The following is a 16620-nucleotide window of genomic DNA, read 5'->3' as shown; positions in this document are numbered from 1 at the left end:
GCCTTCTCGCTGTGCCACGTCCACACGGACGCTGCTTAAGGATCTCAGTACATCTCAGAACACAAGAAGCCATGAGTGAGACTCTTGCTTTGTTCAAAGAGCTGTGTGATGTCCACACAAAATGGAAAACAAGTACAGGCTGCCAGCTCCCTGACAGGACCCGCCCCCCACCATGGAGATAAAACAAGCAACAACAGAAGCAGCCGGACCTGCGAGCCTCCTCATCGGCTGACAAAATAGCTCTGAGGAGCCCAGGAGTGTCACTGGGTGTACTGGGCCATTCTTGCATTGCTGTAAAGAAATACCTAAGGCTGCGTAATTTACAAAGAAAAGAGGTTTAACTGGTTCCGGGTTCTGCGGGCTGTACAAGCACGGCGCAGGCATCTGCTCAGCTTCTGGGAGGCCTCAGGGTGCTTTCACTCAGGGCAGAAGGCGAAGCGAGAGCAGGCACGTCACATGGCCAGAACAGGAGCGAGACAGAGAACGGAGGGGAGGTGCCACACGCTTTTAAACAACCAGATCTCCCAAGCACTCACTGACACGAGGACAGGGCCAAGGGGATGGCGCTAAACCACTCATGAGAAATCCGCCCACATGACCCAACCACCTCCCACCAGGCCCCACCTCCAGCAGTGGGATTACGGTTCCATACGAGATTTACAGGAGATGACATCCAAACCACACTGCTGGCGGTGGTGTGCATAGCAGGGAGGGAAGGCAGTGTGGATGCAGAGGCCCCAGCAGACTCTCAGATGGGGTTGGGAAGGCCCGTTCTCTCCCCCAGGAGTAGCCAGGACAGACCAGGCCTGGATGGGACCTGGAAGACACCTCCTGGTTCCCATTACACTCGCATTGCTCAAAGACCACAGGCTGGGCAGGGACCCCAGGGTCCTCAGGACCCCATAAAAGAGGCGGCGGAGGAGGAAACAGCCTCTGCACACACCCACAGATGGGGCCTCGGCCAGCATCCGGGCCAGCCCCACCACGGGGAGGGGCTTCCGTGCCGGCCAGGGTGACTCCCAGCAGCTCTGGAGCCAGGCCCTGGTAGACCCTGAGCAGAGGCAGCCCTCCCTGGCCCTACCCAGGGAAATGGGTGGACGGTGGCTTCCTCACAGAGAGAAGTGCCTGGAATGAAAGGGGACTCGGGGACAGGGGCTGGTGGGCCCTGTACACCCTAGAACCTGCTGTCTTCCTGAAACTCACCCGAGGGACCCCACATGAGGCCTAGTCTTTTACCCTATACCCAGTGAGACAATTCCAGCTACATCCCTCGATCATCCCAGCAGAATCATGGTCAAGCCTGTAGGGAGGTGATGAGGAGCACAGTCCTTAGTGAGAGGAAAGAGCCACAGAATCACCTTTTACTGAGGAAACAGAACCAAGCTAGGGGCAGCGAAAATCCACAGTGAACACGAGTGACGGCCCCAGTGCGGTAACAGAGGACTTTGCAAACACAAAGCCAAAACGAACAGAAAGAAGAAACACTTGCTGATACTAGATATGAAACAGAATTGATGAAATGAAGCACAGGAGGGATGGGCTAAGAAGCACGACAGACCCACTGAAGAGTGCACTGGGGGTTCGGGCTTGGCGGCTCATCCCTGTAATCCCAGCACTTTGGGAGGTCGAGGCGGAAGGATCATCTGAGGTCAGGAGTTTGAGACCAGCCTGGTCAACATGGTGAAACCCCATCTCTACTAAAAGTACAAAATGGGCATGGTGGTGGCTCCCATAATCCCAGCGACTAGGGAGGCTAAGGCAGGAGACTCGCTTGAACCTGGGAGGTGGAGGTTACAGTGAGCTGAGATTGCGCCACTGCAGCCACTGCACTCCAGCCTGGGTGACAACCAAGACTCCATCTCAAAAAAAAGAGAGTGCACTGGGGGCCCGTGGTCAGGAAGGAAGGAGAAGTGGAAAGGGCAGAACAGTCAGGTGAGGTGGAGAACAGGAGGGGCGGCAACAGCTCCCTAAAGGGAAAGAAAAGCGGGAAACGGGCACAGGTGAGATGTTGCTCAAGAAACAAGGACTGAAAGTCTCCCAAAACTAAAATGAAAAAGTCACATGCTTTATAAATCCTCAGACTGACAGGACTCATGGGGAACTGAACGGGACAGGCTGAACCCACACCAGCCGGGCAGCAGGAAGGAAGAGCAAAGAAAAACATGAGATGTTATATCTTCCAGGAGAAAAAGTCGGTGACCTGATGGATTCGTCTCCTAGGTCTGCCAGAACCAAGTGTGGCACTACACATGGGTGACTTAAAATAGCAGAAATGTATTCTGTCATGGTTCTGGAGGCAACGAGTCCAAAATCAAGATGCCGGCAGGGCCACGCTCCCTCGGAAAGCTCTAGGAGAGATTCCATTCTATGACCCTCGTAGCTTCTGGATTTGCCACTGTCCTCAACTTGTAGATACAACACTCCCAGTTGCTGCCTCCCTGCTCATGCAGCCTTCCCCCTGAGTGTTTGTGTCTCTGTGTCTCTTCCCCTCTTCTTAGAGGGACACCAATATGTTGGATTAGGGACCCAGCCTACTCCAGTAGGACCTCATCTCTTAACTAATTACAACTGCAATTACCCTAGTTCCAAAGGCATTAGGATTTCAACATCCTTTTAGAGGACCCGGTTCAGCCCACAACACCTACGAAAGAACAAAAATAAGATTTGTATCAGGCCTTGCGATAACAACAGGATACCAGAAAACTATGGAGTCATACCTTAAATATTTTAAAGAAAAGCATTTTAACTTAGAACAGTGCATCTAGTTAGATTATTATTTAACACAAAAAAAGTAATAGCTCCAGCCTCATATATAGATGATTTCAAAGAACTTCTTCCACAAAGCACTATTTGAGAAAATTCTTAAAGAGTTTCCTCTGGCAGAAGAAAAAAAAAAAAAAACGAATCCAACAAAAAGATATAAGTAAGGATCAGTATAAAGTTAGTAAAAGAAAGTTTTATTGTCAAAATTAGCAAGGAGTCAAAAATATGAGGTTCTCAGCGGGGCTTCAGCAAGGCTGACTGCAGGCTTCTGTGACTCACCCCCTCCACAACGAAGACCCAAAGTAGTGCGTAGATGCTCACATTTTGAACAGATCATCTAAGAGAACACTAGAAATCAACAGAGAGAGACAAGAAACACCTAAAGCCAGGAAGGAGTGAAAAGCAAGGCAGCCTCCTTGACAGGGGTCAGCTGGGATCCTGGAGAGGCTCCCAGCGTAGGGAAAGGGGGAGCGAGTGACCCCTGGAGGTCCACACTTCCACTGCAGACTCCTGCATCCTAGCCACGGGAAAGCCCTAGACACCCACAGCCCCAAAGACTTACCTAGGATGCTGCCTAGAGACCATGTGATGGCTTTGCTCCAGAGGGGCACTCATGCCAGGTCCCACCTCACCCCATCCTAGGCAGCTACCGCAGGGTATCACACAAAAAGAGCCTAGCCCTCACCAGACTGCAGTGGACCCAACAGCCCCTGCCTCTCCACATCCCTGGAGCCCCACTGACATCCCCTGCCCACAGATGCTACCACGACTGACAGCTGCCCCAGGGCTAAAGTGAGTCAGTAGCAAAGACCCCACTGCCCCTTGCAATGATGCTGCCACACATTTTCATGCACCTTAAAAGCAAACTCCCCTGCCCACAGCAGTCACAGGTGCCAATGCACAAGCAAAGTGTGCACTCCTCAGCCACCTGCATACAGCTGCTGCCACTGAAAGCTACTGAGCCCTCCCCAGAAGCAGGGCTACAGCACATCTTGGGCCTGGGGATCACCCCACCCCTGCCCACCACAACCAGCACCTGCAAGCACCACTGGGGGCCTGAGGACAGGTCCACCTAGCCTGGCTCTGCACCCCCAGTGTCCAAGCATGCCATCCAGAGGACTGAGGACTGCCTAGCCTAGTCCCCACCACTGACACCTAAGCCCTCCCCCCAGGGGCTTCAAGTTAGGCCCATCCAACCTGCCATTCCCACCACAGTGGGCACCCACCTGCACATGCCACCTGCAGGCCTGGCAACTGGCCCACCTAGCATGTTGTAGCCACCACCAACACCAGCACAAACTGCTTGGGAGCCAGAGATTTGTCCTGCCACTGCTACTGCCATCACCCACATCATGCTTGTTGCCTAGGGGCCAAAGAACCTGCCCACATGCCTGGCCCACCACTACTGGTATCTGAGTAAGCTGCCTGGAGTCCCAAAAATCAGCCCTCTTTTACCTGCTAACACTAGTGCCAGCGTACACATCCCTGAAGCTGAAGGACAGGCACACTTGGCACACTGCTGCTACCACTGGGACCTGAGGACAGGCCAATCTGGCATCTCTGCCCCCAGCGAAACTTGACCACAGTCTCCACTAATAACCACACCCTAAGCCGCTGAGGAAATCAAACACCACTGACATTGTTTAAGGCCAAAGAAATTACACAGAGACTATGCTACTGTACCCACAATCAAAACAAAAGTGCCCTACTCAACACTACAGGTACATCTTCAGGAAAAAGGCCCCACTCATGAAAGCAAATTCAAGAAACTGGAAGAAGAGACTGTTACACTAGATGTGCAGATACCAATGTGAGAGAAAGAAACCTGAAAAGGCAAGGAAATATAACACCACCAAAGGAACACAATAATTCTCCAGCAACAGATCCAAATCAAAAAGAACTTATGAAATCTCAGGGAAAGAAATTCAAAATAATGATATTAAAGAAGTAGAGTGAGATACAAGAGAATATAGAAAAATAGTACAAAGAAATCAGAAACAAAATTCAAGATACGAAAGAGAAATTACCAAAGAAATGAGTATCGTAATAAAGGACCAAATAAAAATTCTAGTACCAAGGAATGCATTAAATAAAATATAAAATACATTTGAAAGCTTCAACAACAAACTAGATAAAGCAGAAAAAGGATGTCAGAACTTGAAGAGAGGCCTTTGAAATAAACCAGTCAGATAAAAATAAGAAAAAAAAGAATAAAAATGAACAAAGCTAGGCCAGGAGCAGTGGCTCATACCTGTAATCCCAGCACTTTGGGAGGCTGAGGTGGGTGGATCATGAGGTCAGGAGTTCAAGATCAGCCTGGCCAAGATGGTGAAACACTGTCTCTACTAAAAATACAAAAAAAAATTAGCCAGGCATGGTGGTAGGTGCCTGTAATCCCAGCTACTTGGGAGGCTGAGACAGAGAATTGCTTGAACCTGGGAGGTGGAGGCTGCAGTGAGCTGAGATCACGCCACTGCACTCCAGCCTGTGTGACAGAGCAAAACTCCATCTCAAAAAAAAAAAAAAAGAAAGAAAATGAACAAAGCTTATATGACATATGGGACACTATAAAGTGACAAAATATTCTAATGTTTGGTGTCCCAGAAGGTAAAGAGAAAACTAAAAGAATAGAAAACTTATTTAACAAAATAAGAGCTGAAAAACTTCCCAAGTTTAGCAAGAGATGTACACATCTGGATACAGGACTCTCAGTGACCCCCAAATAAATACAGTGCAAAAAGCTCTTCTCTATGTCACATTATAATTAAACTGTCAAAAGTCAAAGGCAAAAAGAATTCTAAAAACAAGAGGAAAGCATCTAGTCATTTATGAGGGAACCTCCATCAGACTAACAGTGGATTTCTCAGCAGAAACTTTATAGACCAGGAGAGAATGGAATAATATATTCACAGAGCTGAAAGAAAAGGAAACTGCTGACCAAGGATATGATACTATACCCAGTAAAGTTTTTCTTTATAAATGAATGAGAAATAATGCATTTCCCAGACAAGCAAAAGCTGAAGGAATTCATCACCACTAGACCATTCCTACAAGAAATGCTTAAGGCAGTCCTACATTTGGAAGCAAAAGGACAGTATCTATCATAATTAAAATACACAAAAATATAAAAACCCATTGGAAAAGCAAACATACAAATAAGGAAGAGCGAAGACTCAAATGTTACTACTATAGAAAATTACCAAACCACAATCATAAATAAGAGAGAAAGGAACAATGGATATACAAACAACCAGATATCAATCAATAAAATGACAGGAAAATGTATTAACCACTCCACTTAAAAGATATAGACTGACTGAATGAATTTTTCAAATGATCCAACTATATGCTGCTTACATGAAACTCATTTCACCTCTAAATTTAGACACATATCGACTGAAAGTAAAGTGATGAAAAAGATATCCCACACAAACAGAAACTCAAAACCAAGCAGGATTAGTTATACTCACATCTGATAAAACAGACTTTGAGTCATAAACAGTAAAAAGAGACAAAGCCATTGTATAATGATAAAGGGATCAATTCAGCAAGAAATTACAACAATTCTAAACATATATGCATCCAACATTGGACCACCAGATATATAAGGCAAATATTACGAGATCTAAAGGGAGAGATAGACTTTAATAAAATGATAGTCAGGGAGAGGACTGAATGGCTTAAGGTGGGTCACTGAGTTTCCCAGAGGTTCAAGCTTTTAAGTGGAGGAGCTCAGAGTCAAGCCCCTCTCCCAGCTCTGCAGGCCTCAAATACAACCACCATCCCACCAGAAACAGGACCACTTTGGCTTTGATGTACCACCGAGTTCAAGAGGTTCCTGAGACCCCCAGACATCTCTTCAAACAACATTACATCTGAAAGTCACACATCTGCGAGGTCCTTAGGGGTATCAGTCTCATTGGAGACAGTGACAGAAGCTGGAGAAAGGCTGGGAGTGCAGTCCCCCAGCAGGAAGTCTCACTGCGGATGGGAAGAGACCTGAATCATCTTCAAACACTCTTGCGTGTCCCATTTTAAGAAAATAGAACCAACGTGTTTCCAGCAAATTGAACACACATGGACATTTCTTAATGAACTCCAGTCAGCCATCTGTTGAAACTGAAGATGCTGGAGAAACCTAAGACTCCTCTAAAGTTACAGCCAAAAAGATGTGATGCACCTCCATGAACTACACAAGGGATGCTGCTAGCACCACTTCAGTGTTGTGGTCAACAAAGGAGTGGGGTGGAGGAGGAGTTTCTCTCTTGCCCTTCCCTGCAAAGATCGCTTTCCTCAGCATCGTTCCCAAAAATAGTAGCCGAGCTTTTAAAACACACACACTCCAGATCTGTGCTCCTGGGAGAGCTTGTTCAACTCACATCCTGCGTGTATACAGAGCTCTAAATAGAGACTCCCAAGTCTACAAGGGAATTCCTTTTAAGGAATCCACCCAAATTTGTTAATAACCAATCATAGAATAAACACCAAAGGATCGAGAGAGAGAGAGAATGTGTGTGAGTGTGTGTGAGTCTGCACGTGTGCACGCATGCACATCAGTGCATCTAAGTGTGTATGGGGGTGAGGGACCTTCTCCTGCCAGAACTTCCCTCCTGCCATTTGTCCTGCCACTGCTACTGCCTACCTACTCTGTAGCATAAGGGCCTGCAGACCAACAGGAGCCCAGGTAGCAAACGTCACCCCTGAGGGCCCAAGTAAGACTCTGTCACTCACCACATACCAAATAAAATGAGATATATATATATATAATATACATAATACATTAATCATAATTATAATTTGTATATCATATGTATATATTAATTTCATATCGTGATCATAGAGAGATGATATATATATTCTGTTTCACTGTGCTTACACTATTTTCATTGCAGAAAAGGGACAAATAGAGGCTGTGGCAGGATGGAAGGGTCACTTGCTTTCACACTGTGTACCTTTTTGTGGCTTTGAATTTTGTACTTGAAAAAATTAATTTGTGTGTATGTGTCCTGCAGGTAAACTGTTATCTTCTAAAAAATTTCTGCTTGACTTCCTAATCTCCAGCTGGGACCAAAACTTTTTTAGGAGCTCACCATGCCCTCCCCTCCCCACCCATCCCCAAAACACAGGTACTCACACACATGCATGCCACACACCCACACAGCACACATATATGCACACACATAGGCCATACACACCACATACACACACCACACTGACACATACACACACACACACACACGCATTTGTCAGGAAAGAGCCTTTCACCACCCCCTGAGACCCCTCCCACACCATTTCTGAGCGCAAGTGCAGGCAGGGCTCAGCTGGCCAACCAGGCCAGCATCAAGTCACAATGAACCTGCAGCATGGATGGGAATAGCCCGAGTCCTCTAAGCCTCAGAATTCAGTGCCACCTACAGGCTCCTCTGTTGCATGATTTCTCAATTCTGAGTGAAAAGGCAGGCCCAGCCATTGGCCTCATGAAACAGGAGGGGGTCCCATGAGCCCGTAATGTCCAAGGCAGGCACTCATATTTCTCATGAGGACTTGAGAGATTGGGGCTGCCTGTCCGAGCTGTTGGCCAGGTCCCCAGGACCTGAGGTGCTCAGTATCCCTTTGCAATTTTGCTCCTCTACTCGGAGTGCAAACTGGTCAATCACTTCTGGAAACTATCTGGCCACATCTATTTAAGTTGAGCATATGCAGCCCCTCGGCATAGCAGTCCTACTCCTGATCTATACCCAACATATATGTGCACATAAAACTCCTGCCCACCCCAGCTCATTGAAATAACACCCCTGAAAATCCCAGCCCCTCAGCTGGGCCATTCCCCCTTGCAGGGAAGGGGCTGGAGGAAGCTGGGAACCCATGTTGCTCCCAGGCCCAGTAGCATCGCAGGTATGGATGGCCCCCTCCATCCTGCCCTCTCTCTGTCCCCACCCTCTGAAGCAGCAGTTCTCAGCCAGGGACGATTTTGCCCTATGGGGGACATTTGGCAATATCTGGAGACATTTTTGCTTGGCATACCTGGGGAAGGGGATGTACTGGCAGCTGGCAGGTAGAGGCCAGAGGTTCTGTGCAGCATCCTACAGTGCAAAGGGCAGCCCCAAGTGAAGGAGCATTCGCCTCCAAACGACAATAGCGATGAAGCCAAGATATTGTGCCTTAAGATCTCAATGGTGGAACAGTGGGTGTAAATTATTACTACTTTTAAACAATTGGACATTTCAGCTAAAGATTTAGAATTTAAAAATTCTATTACAGGAGAACTCTGTTCTAAGGCAGATGCATTCATCTTGTATTTTAAAAGAACAAAGCTGCCTAATGAAAATGGCAAAGAGCGAGACCATGCACTTCGCCGGTTTTAGATGCATCTTCTTCTCAGCCCGGAAAGCTGTTCCGTTCTCCAGCGACCACCACTTACTACCTAACGACTGTTCCCCCAGGGACCTGTGAGTGCACTCAAATCCAGAGTTTTTATGCTGGATCACGCAAAGGGATAAAAATACATTTCTACTCATTCTTTTCTTCCCTAAAGGTAATGTCTTGTTTATCCTTCCTTGTCTCTAAATAGATAATTTAATTATTTTAACTATTACATTGATGACTAAAGGCATAGTCAAAATGAACTAGCCAGATGATCTACAATAATCGACATTAGCTGTGAAAATTGTTTATGGAACTACTCACTACCCAGCATAGATGTATTGCACATTTCCTTCATAGAGCCTAGATTCTACTAGACATCACAGAAGCACAGTCCCTACAAATTACTGATCATATATATATATATATATACACACACACACATATATATATTTTTTTACCAAATGCTTTCTAGATTGTTGCCGTATTTGTTGTTTAAGAAATGCTGACCCTTTTCACAAGATGGTGCTGAAAGCGAAGAAGGAAGTTCCCAAAGCGAAGGCTTTAAAGGCCAAGAAGGCAGTTTGAAAGTTGTCCACAGCCACAAAAAAAAGATGATCCGCATGTCCCGCACTTTCTGGCGGCCCAAGACACTGCAACTCCGGAGGCAGTGTCCTTGGAAGAGCACCCCCAGGAGAAACAAGCTTGACCACCATGCTGTCATCAAGTTTCCACTGACCACTGGGTCAGCCATGAAAAAGATAGGAGACAACAACACACTTGTGTTCATGGTGGATGTTCAAGCCAACAACCCCCAGATCAAACAGGTTGTGAAGAAGCTCTATGACACTGACATGATCAAGGTCAACACCCTGATAGGCTGTGAAGAAGCTCTATGACACTGACGTGATCAAGGTCAACACTCTGATAGGCTGTGAAGAAGCTCTATGACACTGACGTGATCAAGGTCAACACCCTGATAGAATGTGAAGAAGCTCTATGACATTGACGTGATCAAGGTCAACACCCTGATTCGGTCTGATGGAGAGAAGAAGGCATATGTTCAACTAGCTCCTGATTACAATGCTTTGGGTGTTGCCAAAAAAATTGGGATCATCTAAACTGAGTCCAGCTGGCTAATTCTATGTATGTCTTTTCACTATTAAAAAAAAAAAAAAAAGAAATGCTGAAGGCTCTTTTACTGTTTTATATATTCAAGTTGTTCAAATGCAATCCAACTAAATTTTTAATTTGTCTCACTGTTCTCTTCTTAAAGAATTAAGTGTTATCCTTTGGAAAACAGAGTTTGATAAAAGAAACTAAAATCCAACAACTCAAAATATCTCAGCAGAAACCAACATAAGGAATCAGTACAATCCTCATTGGTTGCCCCCAGAGTAATTTAGGGAATCAACATCAAAGTAAAAGTAATCAATAATTTGCTTTAAATTCAAAAAGATGCATACATCATAAACTAAAATTCCAAACACTATCAGAAGGTATACAATAAAAAAGGTCTCCCTGTCATCTGATTTCCCTATCACCCTACTGTCAACAGTTTTTTGTGTGTTCTTTCAGAAATTCTTTACACATACAACCAAAAATATATATTTTGATAAATTATAGTTGTGTTACATACACATTGTTTTGCTGGTTGCTTTTTCTTCCTTTTTTCTTGTGGTAAAATGCACATAAAATAAAATGTACCCTCTTAACTATTTTTAAGTGTATAGTTCAGCAGTATTCAGTACATTCACGTCTTTTTACAGCCATCACCATTATCCATCTCTGGAACTTTTTTCATCTTGCAAAATTGAAACTCTGTACCCATTAAACAACAACTTCCCATATATCTCTCCCTCCAGCCCCTGGCAACCATCATTCTTTTAGTCTCTACGAATTTGACTACTCTAGATACCTCATATAAGCGGAATCATAGTGTTTGTCTTTTGGGGACTGGCTTATTTCATTCAGCCTAATGTCCTCAAGGTTTGTTCATATTGGAGCGTGTGTCAGAATGTTCCTTTTTGAGGTTGGATAATATTCCATTGTTATATGTAGCACACTTCGCTTATCCATTCATCCCTGATGGACACTTGGGTTGCTTCCACTTTTTGGATGTTGTGAATAATGCTGTAAATGTGGTGTACAAATATCTCAAGACCCTGCTTCCAATTCTTTTGGATCTATATCTAGAAGTGGAATTGCTTGATTATATGGTAATTGTATGTCTAATTTTTTGAGAAAGTGCCATACTGTTTGGCACAGCAGCTCCAACAAGTTACATTCCCATCAACCATGCACAAGAGTTTCAATTTTTCCACATCCTCACCAACACTGGTTATTTTCTGTTTTTGTTATAGGAGGCATCCTAACGGGTGTGAGGTGGTATCTCATTATAGTTTTGATTTGCATTTCCTTAGTGATTAATGATGTTGAACATCTTTTCATGTGCTTACTGGCCATTTGTACATCTTCTTTAGAGAAATGTCTATTCAAGTCCTTTGCCCCTTTTTCAACTGGGTTGTCTGTCTTTTTGTTGATTTTTAGTCCTCTATATATACTGGATATTAATCCTGTCTCAGATACATGATTTGCAAAAATTTTCTCTCATTCTATGGGTCACCTTTCTGCTCTACTGAAAGTGTCTTTTTGAAGCACAAAAGTTTCTCACCCTCATTGAGTCCAATTTGCCTATTTTCTTCTTTTGTTTTTCTTGCCTTTTGTGCCATATCCAAGAAATCCTCACCAAATCCAATGTCATGAAGCTTTTGTCCTGTTTTCTTCTAAGACTTTTATAGTTTTTAGCTTTTACATTTAGGTCTTTGATCCAATTTGAGTTAGTTTTTGTATATGGTGTTAGAAAAGGTCCAACTCCATTCTTGCGTTTGTGGAGATCCAGTTTTCCCAGCACCATTTGTTGAAAAACCATTCTTTCCCTATTGTCTTGTTGATTTGTCCATGTGGGTGCATACAGAATTGCCTCATTTCTTTCATGGCTCAGTCATATTCCATCATATAGAGGTACCATCCCTTTCCAACCTGTCCCCTGCTAAAGCCCTAAATTCCTTTCTACTGTGTTGATTTTGTGGAAATGGTAGAGCATACATTTTTTTTTATGTACAGATGTGTGTTTGCATGTATACACACACACACATAAATTCTTAGCAGTAAAATTCTTGGCATAAATTATTTGCAGTAAAATCTCTGGCTGAAAAGGTAGAATCATCCAAACCACCACCAGATAATGCACTTGTGTGTTTTAAATAAAAATTAATTGTAATAAAATTTAAGCAGTCAAGAGAGACGTTAAATGAAAAATGAAGACATTTTCACCTGAGCCCCAGTCATTCTACCCACTGGTTAACAATTCCTTGCAATTTCCTTCCAGAAAAAAATGGTTATGCATATACTCAGAAATATATACTTATATATTTTTATTTCCATGAGTAGGCAGACTATAGACATTACTATATATCCCAAATATATTCTAGTACTCTGCTTGTTTTGTATGTGTGTGTGTGTGTCTTCTGGAAAAGTGACACATAATTAGATTTCTACCAACAGAATTGTATGTTAGAAGGAAAGTTTCCTTACACCAATGTCATCATGGGGAACCATCAACATTTTAACATTGCCATTTAGATAGGTAAAAAGTATGTCTCAGAGAAAAGAGATATTACTTTTCTTAAGAATAATATGGTTTATGTTCTAGGAGCCAGGAGATGGGAGGAGAATAAGATGGAACAACTTTCCATCTTTTTATATTTATTTTCTTGTGAAGTATCTTTGTCTTTTGCCCAGTTTTTATTATTTTGTTGCTTTTTCTTCTTGAATTGTATGTTTTATTTCTTATGGAAATTATTAGGCTAGCTGTTATAACAAAAAGAGCCAACAAAATTCAGTGTCTTAAATTTAATAAATGGTTGTATATCTCACCTATGACAGTCTGAGGTGAATGTCTCATTCTACTACACATGGCCACTCATACGATACACTAAAATCACATTCAGGTACTCAGGTTCCTTCCATCTTATTTTTCCACCGTGACTCAAGATGTTGTTCTCTTCTGCAATGTCAACACTGGGGTACAGGCACACCTGTGTTCTAGCCATGGAGAAGGGGGAAGAACATGGGCAAGAGTCATGCCAACTCTTTCAAACTCCCAGCCCAGAAGTGACCCACATTGCTCTGTTCATATCCTATGGGTTAGAATTTAGTCATATGGCCACATCTAACTGCCAGGACAGCTGAAAGATGCAGTATAGTTAGGCTGTGTATTAACTATCTACTCTATTCTGCCTAACAATATTACCACTAATAACTTAGGGCTTAAAACTAAACATTTCTTATCTCACAGAATCTGTGAGTCAGGAGTTTGGTTTGGCTCAGCTGGGTCCTTTGCAAGGTGGTAGTCAAGGCACTGGCTGGGCTGTAGTCTCATCTGAGGTTTGACTGTGGAAGGACACACTTTCAAGTCCAGGCAGGTTGGCAGAACTCAGTTGGACTGGAGGCTTCAATGTCTTGCCTTGTTATCCATCAGCCTTGCCCTGGTATCCTCAGCTCTTAGAAGCCCTCAGTTCCTTGCCATGTAGGGTTTCTTCAAGGCCAATGGGGAGAGAGAAAATCCAGCAAAATGGATATGACAATGCTATATATATAATTACATACACATAATCATGTCAATCCTGATACCTTTTCCATGCACTATTGATTAGAAGTCACATGTCCTACCCATACTCAAGGGGAGGAGGCTACACAAGCACATGAACACCAGCTACTAGGGATTGTGGGGGCCACCCAAGAGTGCTGTGTAGGCCTCCTTAGAATCCCATGACAATTAAAGAAGGAAAATAGATTTCAGTGGATATCTAGCTGTCAGCTTCCACCATAATGTGTTGCAAATATTTTTCTTAGCAAAGGAAAATGCTCAGAAAAGTGCTAGGTTGAAAATTGGGTTTATACTTTAATTTGATGGTTATTTTGTGGTTGGTATTTTAAATTTGCTTATGGAATTCTTGACTTATAAAAGCTTTTAGTTTGTGTGAAGTCAAATTTATCAATATTTTCCTTTACTGCTTCTGGATTTTGTTATGATTTATGGCATTTCATGAAAGACCTCCCCTAAGATTATGTGAAATTCCATCCATGTTGGCTCCTAAAATAAGTCATATTATTATGGCCAAGCATCCCATTTTTCAGAACATTTTCTTCACTACCAGGATAATTTGTTTGTAGAAACTATTTTGCTGCTGACTTGCTTGAAAGCTATTTGTTCACAGTTTTGCTCATCAGTGACTTTTTAAGGAAAAGAAGTGGGATTTCAGCAAATTATTTTCACCCTTTAGTTTACAATTCTTAGTATGGCTCTAAGATAAGCAATAAAATTTCATGGAAAGCTTTTTTATGCAAAATCAGCATTATTCATGTATAGTCAATGATACAGTTCTTTCCAGCTCTCTTTGACCTTTCTTCTACAGGGGACACATTTTTGTGGTCTCAGGTGTTTGCCCTCAGAGGTCACTCTGGTGCTGTCTGTTTCCTTCCAAATAGAAAACGATGATTGTGCCAATAGGATCCATTTACTTACAATCACCTGCCTCTCAAACAAAGGCTAAATTATTGGGAAATCCCAAAGAAACACAGAGTTTCTTCTTTTCCATCAGCAAATATTCAGTGTGCCCTCTGGGCCAAGAACTCTGTGCAAAGTGGGTAGCTGCTGGCAAAACAAACAAACAAACAAATGCCCTTTCAAAACTGCCACCAGGAAAGGCAACTCATATTTTAGTTCTACAGATTCTACATTTCTGATAATATTCCAATGGTCTTCAGATGACCAAGTAGCATCAAGACCTTTCAGTGTGGTCACCTAGAGCCCTTGTGACTGGACTAGAGAGAAAACAGATAGAAGGGAGGGGCCGACTCATGCATCCCTGTATTGGCCACATTTTTTGAATCTGCAATACCCAGTGTTTTGCCAGGCCCTTCATAACAGATCTCCGTAAGTATCTGTGTAGCAGACACCAGTCTCTGTCAGTGAATGCAGGTGTGTGAGAAATTCAGCTCTGTGCATTCCTCCATAGCATGGCTTAATTTCCACCATGACCCCTCACCCCATCAATGGCAGAGGCCAAAGCTCAGTCCACTGGCCGAGCTGCAGCTGAAGTTTACGGGACTTGTCTCGCCCTTACCTTGGGGAGGGGCTGAGGTGGACCGAGGGGGTTGATATCCATGCCTGCCCCTCTGAGGGGACCTCATGGCTATCAATCCTGGCGTGGCACCCCCACTCCCCATTCAAGGCCCCCACAGGGCTGAACTGTCTCTGCATGTCCCTCACATCTGCCTCCCCACCCAGTGTCTGTACACAGCTGTTCCTTCTGACCACCCTGAAAATGGAAAGCCTAGACCTGACCCCAGTTGATTCTCTTTCAGCTGTCCCATCTTCCCTGAGACAACCAAACCCTACCCAAGTGAAGGGTTACAGGACAAAAAGGGAAGCACCAGTTGGCATTTCCAAGTAATACCCACCGCGCCTGTCCACAAGGCTGGAGGGCAACTGGAAGATTCAGACCCAAGACAAAAGTGACCATCAACCGATCACAGTGCAGGAAAGGCCTTCTTAAAAAGGAAACTGTAAATTGCTCCTTAACACTGCAAGGCGAGGTAAGCTTTGATTTAGATAAGTATGATTAAAGCAGCTCTCAGGAGACACTACAAGCTTATGACTTTAATTATAATACAGGCTCATATTAACAAAGACACATCCAAAATAATACTGATTTAAACAAGAAAACCTTTTATTTTCTCTTGCAGAGCTGCACAGGTCCAGTTTCCTCCTATCTCTCTGTCCTGCCACCTGGGCTGCAGGCCTGCAGATAGGAGGGGAAAAGGGAAGGGGCCTGTTCACCTGGGGGCCACAATCCAAAAGGTGCCTGAATGCTTTCCTTCCCTCCCCAGGGCCATTCCTAGCCGCACGGGAAGATGGAAAAGGCAGCCCTTATGTTGCCGAAAACTGTGGCTGCTGTTAACTACAGAGAAGGAACAAATAAAGATTAAAGGACAAGGAGCAGTATCTCTCACTCATACAATAAAACAGCTACTTTTTAAACAGTTTTATCCATTCTCCAATGCCCAGGTCCAATATCTCCAACACCGTTAGTTCTCTGAACTAACAGCGATTCCTTCCCTCTCCAAACTTTACCTGTACCATTCATGTGATAATTACTCTCGCAGGGCCTATCTCCCACAGGCTGACCCCTGAATCTCCTCTACATCAGCGTAACAGCGCCCACCTCCGCTAAGGGGGCTCCGCTTTCCTGACCAGCTCCTTCAGTTTCTCGCCGTGAAAATGGTCTTTGCATTGCACTTTGTGGCTGACAGACACCTTCCATTACTTCTCAGCACTGGTTCAATACACACATATTAACACACACTAGCGTGCACACACACGTACACACTCGCAGACACTCCCACATGTACACATATACACACACA

General features: G+C 44.0%; 1 pseudogene; it reads left to right on the top strand.

Moving 5' to 3' along the window:
- The first annotated feature begins 9648 nt into the window (after positions 1 to 9648).
- LOC144340046 (large ribosomal subunit protein uL23-like) lies at positions 9649 to 10247 on the top strand (annotated as a pseudogene).
- Positions 10248 to 16620: the final 6373 nt, after the last annotated feature.

The sequence above is a fragment of the Macaca mulatta genome, chromosome 3 (assembly GCF_049350105.2).
Source record: "Macaca mulatta isolate MMU2019108-1 chromosome 3, T2T-MMU8v2.0, whole genome shotgun sequence".
NCBI classification, from domain to species: Eukaryota; Metazoa; Chordata; class Mammalia; order Primates; family Cercopithecidae; genus Macaca; species Macaca mulatta.
This window is presented reverse-complemented; position numbering and strand designations above follow the sequence as displayed.